The 11,642-nt window shown below is 32.2% G+C and overlaps 1 pseudogene; it reads right to left on the bottom strand.

The window, feature by feature from the left end:
- Positions 1–283: 283 nt before the first annotated feature.
- On the bottom strand, positions 284–507 carry LOC132357722 (KANTR integral membrane protein-like; annotated as a pseudogene).
- Between the last annotated feature and the right edge of the window lie 11,135 nt (positions 508–11,642).

Raw genomic sequence — 11,642 nt, 5'->3', positions numbered from 1 at the left:
AACACACTTCTAAATAACACACAGGTTAAAGAAGAAATCTCAAGACAAATTTTTAAGATATTTTGAACTAAATGAAAATGAAAATACGATTTACCAAAATTTGTGGGTTGCACCAAAAGAAGAGCTTAGAGGGAAATTTATAACACACATTTGTATGCACATTTTTTTTTTCTGCCCTAACCACATCACCAAATTTGACATTGCTAGATGCCCATGGGGAATGCATATGTTATAAAAGAAAAAAAGATCTAAAATCAATAATACAAGCTTCTACCTCAGGAAACTAGAAAAAGAAGAGCAAATTAAATCCAAAGTAAATAGAAGTAAAGAAATAAAAATTAGAGCAAAAATCAGTGTAATTGAAAACAGAAAATGAATAGAGAAAATCAACAAAGCCAGAAGTTCATTCTCTGAAAAGCTCAAAATTGATAAGCATCTAGAGAGGCTGACTAATAAAACAAGAGAGAAGACAAAAATTGCAAATATCAGAAGTGAAAGAGGATCCATTACCACAGATCCTATGGACATTATAAAGATAATAAAGGAATACTACAAACAATTCTAGGTGCACAAATTTGATAAACTGAATGAAATGGACCGAAATGGACCAATTCCTTGAAAGATACAATTTGATAAAACTGGCACAAGAAGGAACAGAAGATCTGAATAGACCTGTATCTATTAGTAAAATCAAATCAATAATTAATAACCTTCCAAAACAGAGTCCCAGGCCCAGATGGGTTCACTGGTGAATTCTACCAAACATTTAAGGAAGAAATTATATTAATTCTTTACAATTTCTTACAGAAATTAAACAATGTCTACTCTTAGAATGCCCTCAGAAACAGAGGGAATAATAAATAAATAAATAAATAAATAAATAAATAAATAAAATTTTTTTAAAGGTGGGGGAGGGATGGTTAAAGTGATTTTTATACAGAGGCACAATGTTAGAATTATTTCAGCTACCTACGCTGTCTATTTTAAACAGCAAGTAAACAATCTATAAATTTTTAAAAGGCCTTGAAAAGGAGTCTTCACTATTATATTTGCATACTTCCAAGAAGCAGGGAATGCTTTGTCCAGTCAAGTTATATAAAATAGCACTTCTCAAATTCTAATGTGCTTACAAATAGCCTGCTAAAATTGTTAAAATGAAGTTTCTAACTTCAGCAGGTCTGGAGTGGGCCCAAGAATTTGCATGTCTAACAAGTTCCCAGGTGAACAGGTATTTGGACTACACTTTGAGTAGCAAGGGTCTAATAAATTAGGAATATGATATTAATAAGGTTAAAGTTATTTTTTTTCTTAAAGACTCTTTTTTGATGTGGACCATTTTTAAAGTCTTTATTGAATTTGTTACAATATTGATTCTTTTTTATGTTTTGGTTTTTGGCCCCAGGTATGTGGGATCTTAGCTCCCCGGTCAGGGATGGAACCCACACCCCCTGCATTGGAAGGCAAAGTCTTAACCACTGGACCGCCAGGGAAGTCCCAAGGTCAAAGTTTTAAATTCTATCTCCATATCAGACAGTTAGCTTCAGGTAAAATGAAAGAGCATGGAATCTGGAGAGAGGGTGAACAGTTTGCAATTCCAGATCTTTCACGTGTTAACTTTGGGATTTATGCAAGAGACTTAATCTCTCTAAGCCAGTTTCCTCATCTGTAAATTAGGAATAGCATTAGTCCCCACTTCCTGGGATGTTTTGAAAGTTAAATGAGATATTTGTAAAACGCTTTAAACATATTTGATGCTAAACAAAAGTTGGTTCTTCTCCCCTTCCCACTCCAACCACAACAGATTACATTCCTAACTCTAAGGATTTTACAAATGATTGGTACAAAGGTGACTGAATCTGAGATCAAGTAGAAACAGTTGATAGCAAACTAACAGATAAAAGATACTCAAATTATAATTTCATACACATATTGACTAGAATAAAATGGAATTCCTATAGTTTACTATTTCTTATTCCACCCCTTCTCAGACTCACAGTCCCAGCCCATTATTTTTGAGGCCTCCTCAACTTCAATCCAAAGATCTATAAGCATCTAGAGTACAAAGAATTGATATTATGGCTTTTAAATATCTACGCTTAGAAAATGAGGAAAGAATGATATGATTAAAGTTATTTGGCTAAGCAAATCATCAGGAAAAATGCACTCATTATAAATTATTAGGATACCATGATGAAAAAAATCAGACAAGTAGATAGTATAATTTTGATTCAATGTTGGTTGCTATTGCTGTATTTTGAATGTGCACCAACTTTGACCTTGTTCCATTTCTAAATAGAAATGCAAAAACAATGTTAAATGGCTTATATTCATCATTATTCTTCCCAAATCAAACTCTCTAGAGGAAAATCAAATAGACGTAGTCTTTTGTACCTAAAAACATACACATATTTTGGGGAGATACAATAAAGTGCAATATTCTACTGCATAGACCCTTTTATATTAGATAAAACATGTGTCTCTTCTGAGCAACTACTGCTGAGAAACCTACTAAAATGAAAATTATTTTTTCATCTATCCTATTTTTTTTTTCTGTGCATAGAAATCTGTCTGGCCTAACATTTTATCCAGGAAGCATCTGGAATAAATTTGACTAAACTCCTCAGTCAGTTACAGTATAGAATTTCTGACCCATTGAAGTTAAAATTTTACTTACTTGGCTTCCAAGGTCAAGTCAATTGTTGATCTTTAGATTTACTGACAGACATGCCCCCTAGTGGTTCCAATAGGGGATTTAAAAAAACTGGACAGTCCTGGCTACTGTCACTTTTGCTGGTAAATTACTCAGTCTTCAGAGAAGACTGATTTAATCTTATAGATACATGCATGCCTTATAAGTATCGGAGCTGTAGGTGTAGTAGATCCTAACCCATGAGCATGTGAAGCCTAATACTCTCATTAAATCTCTGTGTCTCTATGTCTTTATTCAAACACTTGTTTATTGGGATATGTATTTGTGTGTGTGTGTCTGTGTGTGTGTGTGCCTTTGTGTAAAACAGAAATGTGGTCTTTCCAAATGAAAGAGGGTGTTGCTGTCCATAGAAATACCACTAGCAAAAATGTTGCAAAAATATTTTAGTGTTTCTCAAAGGACCTAATCTTGGTTTATTTAATGCTGCCGAATTATATAACACATATAATGTGATGCTCACTAGAATGAAGAAATTGAAATGAATTGAAACCAAACTAAAACAAAACATTCTCTCTTGCACTAAAAGTGTTAAAGCTAAAGTTAAATGAACACTGTCAGTAACATTCAAATGATATTTCTTGCATGGTGCAGGAAGTTAGTCTGGGTTTCAGCTAATTCTAAGTTTAGATACTAGTGTGACTTGCTTTATGTAAAAGTTTTAATACTGAAAGGGAGAATAATAGTACAATGTGTTTATTCAGTAAGTAGTACATGTAAATCCTACACTACTATTTTGTGAAGTTGAAACACCTTTCTGTAATGTGCACAATTAACTCCTAATATTTTATAAGCCTGGATTTTTTTTTATTGTCTCTTCTTAAAATTGGATCTTGAATATATAATGGAATTTAGTAGTTAAAACCTTTTCTTGGGCATGTGGTAAAAATAGTCTGCTTGTATTGATGTTTCAGATCTTTTCGAAAATCAAAAACATAGTTAATTTTCCCCACATTTTCAGGAAATCCAGTTTTTAGAGTAGCTTTAACTGTAAATATCTTTTATAACAATAGCATTTCATACCAAATTGAATTTTTGTGTTAAAAGTTGAAAGATAAAATTAAGGATTAGCACAGTGTAGTGTCTGATAAATACTCTTTGAATGATAGAGAACACAATTGATTAAATCCATAAAACTGCCTTCTTAATTGATCTCAGGAACATAATTAATTCCTTTAATAAAGAGGTTATTTTTTGAAAAGAAAACCCAATATTTCTTCATTACACAAGTATCCCCAAAGGGAATATGATCACTCACTCTAAAGCTCTCCTCTTACTCATTTTCCAGGTACATTTTGTTCTCCATGTATCTTCCTTTTCCTTGTTTAGACTCATTAATGAAATTATTTACTTTGTCTTCTTTGAATATAATGCATTACAATAGTAGGAGTTATATATATGTTGATTGTTTGATTAATTAAAGTGCCTATCACTAAACTAAATTGCTCACGAGAAGAGAAGGCAAAATTCCAAATTAAAAATCAACATTTCTAGTAACATGAGGAGGAGGGTGGAGTCAAGGATTTAGACATTTGCCAAAGCAAAACAAGCTCAAAGTGGAATATTATAGGGGCCTCATTTTAAATAATCTTACGATGAACAGCATTTATAATTGAACTCACTGTTGATGGGAGTAGGAATTGGTACAATCATTTGGTGGCTAGGTGTGTGTTCAAGATCTGTATTTTATATTAGCTTTCCCTTTTTATAGGTTACTAATATGTAAAATATACTTAATTAGTTTGCCTTTGAGGTTTGTTTAAAATAACTATCTTTAAGTATGTTGCTTATATTGTGGTCAATACACTCTAAAGGAATTTTTTTTTTTTATTGTTTGGAGAACAGAAGTAAAACCCATCACCATTAGACCTTGATGCAGCTGAAACAAATAAAGCAAAAACAAAATTATACTCCAATATCCTTGAAATCTTTGTTGTTTTGTAGTAAATGTGGATTGTTTCTTTAGTTTTGTTTTCTGAACAGATGTGTATTTGCATAATGTGAAGATTTAGTTAGACTTGTGAAAGGAAAATCACATCTCTATTTTACAATGGGACTAATATATGTATAAAGGATTAGATAAAGCAATCCACAAACAAGCATATGATTTACACTTTAGTTCTAACCCACTCTTTGTACTTGAGGAGCTACAAGATATATTATGAATGTATAACACTATGCCTAATTTTCAGTAGAGTGCATAAAGGTATGCTTCATCTGTAGAAAATTATTCTCTTTGCATCCTTGGGAAATCAACTTGTACTGTTGCAGTTTTTATTTTTATTTTTTTAAGATTTGTATGCTTGGGTGCTTCCTTGTGAATGCTAACTCTGAATCTTAGATAATATCCAAACCAACAGCAGATAACTAAAAATTTAATACAGTATAATATGAAATTTCAAACAGTTGGGCTACTATTGTGCCCTGAATTATAATATCTCATTACTTAGAGTCATTTAGTGTCACAAAGACTTCCATGCACCAATTTATTATCTTTCCTCCCTTTTTTCCCCTAGAATGGAAGGGTTGATTGTGTACACGGCATGCTCATATTACACATTTTTTATGAGGAGCATGAAAGGCAGGTTGCCTTGTATTAGTACTATATTTCCTATAATAGTAGTGTTTATTGGTTGCAGTGGTAAAGAGAAATAGAAGCTTACTAACCTATTAGCAGGAGGTAGGCTGATATGAGACACATATTAAAAACTATTACAAATCATGTCCAGCACAACCTATTTTAATCCAGAGCAGAACAAAGTATATTGTTTTGATTTTAGATTCAACACATTTGGATTGAACATAAAAATAAGGATCTAAATTGAGGTCATAAATGCCTGAATTAAATTGGATATTTTCTCCTTTCCCTGTTCAGTTAAATAAAGACTCTTAGTGCTTAGTAGTGTCTGACCTTCAGTACTAAAAATCCTGAATCCTCTCAACTGATATGATGTGATAGAAGCAGAGAGCTTAAAGAAAAAACATTCAACCCTATCACAACTGTAAAGAAAAATAAACACATTCAACCATGTTACCTTTCTGACCTGATCTAAACGCATCATTGTAACAAATTTCTTATATTTGCAGTTACAGTAGTCCAAAGGTCAAAAGCACTTACTGACTAACTTTAGGTTATCCTTTGATTTATCTTAAGAGGCCTTATGGAAGACTTGGGGAAAGATTTTGCAAAAAAGGAAATAAGGTCATAAAGAAAAAGTCAGATAGCTTCAGGCTTTCAAATAATATATAGAAATCGAAATTCTCCCAAAGAAGGATTGTTTTCAATCCTTTTACTTTACAATGCTGTACTGTTAAACAAACTTTACACCGTGTTTCTATTTTATAAAATTACAAATAAAAGTCCAAGGAAGTCAATTAATATTACACAAAGTATTATGTTGATTTAATCCAACCCCTTACATAATAAAAGTTTGCAAAATAAAGGTTGAATAACTCCTCTGATATTTTCTACTCAAGAATCTACTGCAATTAAATCCACAAAATAGAATAGTATTTTATAATACCTAGAAAAATATAAAACTAACATTAACATAAGAAATTTCATCCAGTTATTTAACTTTGATTAAAATGAGTTCATTGAATTTTGTGTTTAGCTCTGAAGGCCTTAACAATTATGTCTGTTTTATTTTTCTTGCAATCTGGGAGATATAAAATTCCTTATAACAATTGGTAAAGAAGTAGAAGAGCTCTGAGGAAATAAATCATGACTTGCATGCAAGGCATCTTGTTTTTAGATTTTATTTATTTATTTTGTAGGTTTATTTATTTATTTTATAGATTTTACCTACTGAGCGTTTTGTTTTTAGATTTTATATTCTACTATTAAAACAATCAATATTCATAAAGCACAATCTCACAAGCATTGCCTCAATCTTCTAAGACACATATGGAACATTCAAAATAATTAATATTAGAAACTATTGATGTGCATGTCCTTTTTATATTTTCATTTTTTATAAATTTGTTCCCCTTCTGAATACTTGAAATGAACACAAAAATCTCAATGAAAACTACATTTTTTCTTAAATCCTTCTTTTTTGTAGGAAAAATTTTAGTGATATATTTCCAAACTGATGACAGCATTCTTAAATTATATTTCATAGTAAAGCCTATATTTATGCTGCAGTTTCTTATGGTCAGAGCCACATACTTTCCAAAAGCAAATAATAACTTTACTATGCATACTCAAGAGCATATTTAGGCTGCTGTATCTCTGGTAGAGATACAAGCTGAATAACCTTACTTGTCTGGCCTCTTGCAAATGCATTTCATTGTCTGCTTTCCATATTTTGTTTTTTCCATGATAAAAAGGAATGATCTTGCTTGAGACTCATTTTTGTTTATAGTCCACTATGTCTTTCAGTGGCTGACTTTTCTTCATTTATTCTGTTGGTTTTTTTTTTTTTTTGGTTTATGCACAAATGTACTCTTTGAAATGACGTTATTTCAGCACCATAGCACTTTGCTAAGCCATTTCATTTCTTTGTAATTCAGGTGGCTTTGGGGTGGTGGAACGTTTCCAGAGTGATATAAAACTAATCCATGAACTAATTTTTATTTGAAATCTCTGTAAATGCCATAATGCTAGTCAAGATAATATAGGTCAAAAGCAAAAATAGTTTATTGGACTTAAAAAAGAAAAATCATTTTCTTGTTTTATTCTATGTTATAATCTGCAATTAATAAGTATTGTAGGCCACAATGCCAATGTAGCATCAACAGTAATAGCTAATTTTCATTGAGCATTTGTTGTGTACCAGATGAGAGTCAAGCTCGCCTATGAAGCAGGTCCTATTATTATGTTTATTTTGAAGATAAAAAAACTGGTATAGTGATAAGAGAGAGAGCTCTAGAATCACACTGCCTAGATTTGAACATCTATCACCTTTGCAACCTGAGTATAAGTAATCTAATCTCTCTAAACCTCAGTTTCTTCATTTCTTTGGAAATGGCAGATAGTCCAGATTGGCTTAATCAACAGGGGTTTTGTATTAGAAGATTGTTGGACTTAAGGTTGGAACAATGACTTCAGAGTGAATTTTGGAAAGCCTTGTATACTCCGCTAAAGATTTTGAATTTTATTTCACATGCAGTGTAGAATGACATATCTAAAAATTTTTTTCACCAATGACTATACTATAAAGATGCATTTTCGGTTCAATTTTGACTCAGTCTTAGATGTGTAATTGAAATGTTCATGTTTCTACTACTTTTAAGTATTTGATACCTCAGTTATTTTTAATATTCTAGACCTGTGCTGTCCAATAAATAGCAATTAGCTACATGTGGCTATTTAAATTTTAAGTAATTAAAATTAAGTTAAATTTTAAAATTGGTTCCTCAGTCACACCAGGCACATTTCAACTGTTCTTGTGTCTAGTGGTTACTAGATTGTATTGGACAGCACAAATCTAGTACTTTTCCATTACTACCAAAACTTCTATTGGACAGCACAGCTCTAAACCATACCATTGCGCTCTCTGGGACTCATCCCAATCCCTTCACCTCTAGGATATTACTCAATTATTCCTACATGTACTCAGAAGGGTGCTTTGCGTTACAGTCTATCTATCAGGATGGCCAGCAGTATGTTTCCTTTCCAGTTCTAATTACCCTCAGCCAATGTCTCCCTAACTTAAAGCCTTCTGGAAAGGAGTCTTCATTGCCACTACAGTGTCCATGTCAGAGTGTTGTCTCCCAGTTCTCCCAAAGCCCCATTCTTTCCATAAATATAATCTGTTAAAACACTTTGCCATTTGTCTGCACCCAGGACATTATTTTTTCCACTTCCATCTCCCTTTCAAAAAGCAATCTACATAATTCTACATAATCTCAAGCATACACAGCAATTTGCATGATGAAGTTGGAATACTCGAGATTATATTCAGGTTACCAGGACTTTACAGTCTCTGTAAAGGCATTTGGAAGTGCACCTACTTTGTATTTACATAATTAAAAGGCCCATTTGGATACTTCCTAAACAGAAGAAACCATCTTCCCTGAAGATGATTTGAAGTTGCTGCCACTACTAGGTAAAACAGACCTACAGTAACTTTGAAAATGCCTCCTCCTTTTTTCTCATTCATATTTCAAAACCTTAAGATGACTTTATAGACAGAGCGTATGAAAACGAACAAAATGCTAATCAATATAATCTTATATTGACTTATAATCTGAGGTTATACTAATCTCAGTAGTTCTCAGGTATTATAGATGATAGGTAGATGATAGGGAGATAACTATAGATAGAATATACATGTAACAGCTATTTCTTTATAACACATTGGATTAAATAGCAATTCAAGTACTATAGTTGGATTTACTATACTTGGGTAATCTGCATCATAAAACCCCTTACTCTGTCCTCTTTCCACAAATCAGAGGTAACAGAATCAAGGCAAAGATAATTATTTTAAAGAAGTGTGATGTGAAATAGTTGTTTGCTTAAAATGTTAGACAACTGGGTGCTGAGCATGAAATGAATTAGAGAAAGGAAGGAAAATAAGAGGACAGAAGCAAAAATTAGTTTAAAATAAGATTATTGATGATAATCCTCAATCTCTGAAAATGAACTTTAAAATTTCATGGAAATGTGAAGTGCTAATAGAGGTGCTGAAAAGATTAAGAACTCTCAACTTAACACAACATTGTAAAGCAACTATACTCCAATAAAAAGTAATAAAAAATTTAAAAATTAAAAAGAAAGAAAGAAAGAACTCTCAACTTCCTTTTAAAAAGTCAGAAAACATTGTTGGAATTTGTGATATCATTTTCCCTCACATACAATTGCATATCTGTGGCTATAAACATGTCCATTTTAATATTTCAATGTCTGCCTATCCAGAAGTGATTCAGGACATTGTGTAAACAGAAGTCAACATTTGTTTGCAGTTTCCAGGGTACCCATGTCATAATGTTTGCTTTAATGAATATAGGAGGTTTTGCCATTAAAAAGAAGAATGTGGGCTTCCCTGGTGGCGCAGTGGTTGAGAATCTGCCTGCTAATGCAGAGGACACGGGTTCGAGCCCTGGTCTGGGAGGATCCCACATGCCGCGGAGCAACTGGGCCCGTGAGCCACAATTACTGAGCATGCGCGTCTGGAGCCTGTGCTCCGCAACAAGAGAGGCCGCGATGGTGAGGGGTCCACGCACCGCGATGAAGAGTGGCCCCCACTTGCCGCAACTAGAGAAAGCCCTCGCACAGAAACGAAGACCCAACACAGCCATAAATAATAAATAAATAAAAATTTAAAAAAAAAAAAAAAAGAAGAATGTAAGCATTATAGAGCATTAAAGAAAAGACACACACTAGGATGGCTATAATAAAAAACAACAGATAAAAAGTGTTGGTGAGGATGTGGAGAAATCAGAACCCTCATATACTCCTGGTGATAATGTAAAATGGTGCAGCCACTTTGAAAAACAGTCTGGCAGTTCCTCAAAAAGTTAAACATAGGACATATCAATTTCACTCCTAAGTATATACCTAAGAGAACTGAAAACAAACATCCACACAAAAGCTTGCTAATGAATGCTCACTGTAGCATTATTCATAATAGCCATAAAGTAAAAACAACCCAAACGTCTATCAACTGATGAATGGATAAATAATAGGTGGTATAGCCATACAATACATTATCATTCAGCCATGAAAAGGAATGAAGTGCTGATACACGGTACAACAGAGATGAACCTTGAAGACATAGGCTAAATAAAAGAAGACACTTACAAAAGATGGCATATTGTATAATATCATTTACATGAAGTGCCCAAATAGGCAAATCTATAGACACAGAAAGCAGATTAATGATTGCCTAGGGATATGGGAGTTGTGATTAAATAAGGAGTGAGTGCTATTGGGTATGAAAATTTTTGGGGGGTGATGAAAATGTTCTAAAATTACATAATGTTGATGGATGCAAAATCCTGTGAACATATAAAAAATATTGAATTGTATACTTTAAAGTGTTCAATTATATGGTGTATCAATAAAATTGTTTTTAAAGTTCATAGGATAAAATAATATCTTACAATTCCCCAAAATAGAAATACCCAGTGTTAACATTTTGGTCTATCTTTCAGTATTACAACACACTTTTTGTTTTTAAATGGTTATTGAATGACATGTAAAAATGTCTATATAATGATATTTATATTTTACCACAAGGCATATTTTTAAACAGCAAAACTGCATATAAGAAAATAAAATAATATTTTAACTAATGGTGAAATATAGCATATTCATAAATATAAATACTCGATATATAAAAGTTAACAATTCTCTACAAATTAACGTATACATTTCATGAAATACAGATCAAAATCTCAATAGGACTTACTTTAGAAATTGAGAAAATAATTATATAGGTTATCTGGAATAAAATTAGGCAAGAATAATGTGGAAATTTTTAAAACAAATATTTATAAAGGGGTAGAAAGTTGTATTATGAAGTCAGGGTAACTAAATGAGTTGGTGCTGGAATCAATCAGTCTGGCATCTAGAAAAATGGAATAGAATAGGAAGTCGAGAAACAAAATTAAGTATGATATAATTTACTTTACGAGGAATATGGGATTCCAGATCAGTAGGAAAAGGAAAGATTATTCAACAAATAGTATTGGGATAATTGGCTAGCCATATGGAAGGAATTAAGTTAGCTCACAGTCTATATAAAAATCAATTTCAAGTGGATAAAAGATGTAGATATAAAATGATGAAACAAAAATATTCAACATCATTAGAAATTAAAGAAAATAAAATAAAACAAAGTGTCAATTTTTGCCTATCATATTGGTGAAGATGGAAATAATTATTAATATTAATTGTCGGTAATGATGAAGAAACAGTAACTTTCATGCATCACTGTTAAGTGTGTAAATTTGTATATACTTTGAAGGTCAACTTGATACAAAA

The sequence above is a fragment of the Balaenoptera ricei genome, chromosome X, assembly GCF_028023285.1.
Source record: "Balaenoptera ricei isolate mBalRic1 chromosome X, mBalRic1.hap2, whole genome shotgun sequence".
NCBI classification, from domain to species: Eukaryota; Metazoa; Chordata; class Mammalia; order Artiodactyla; family Balaenopteridae; genus Balaenoptera; species Balaenoptera ricei.
Note: the sequence above shows the minus strand (reverse complement) of the source record. Positions and strands in the feature narration are given on the sequence as shown.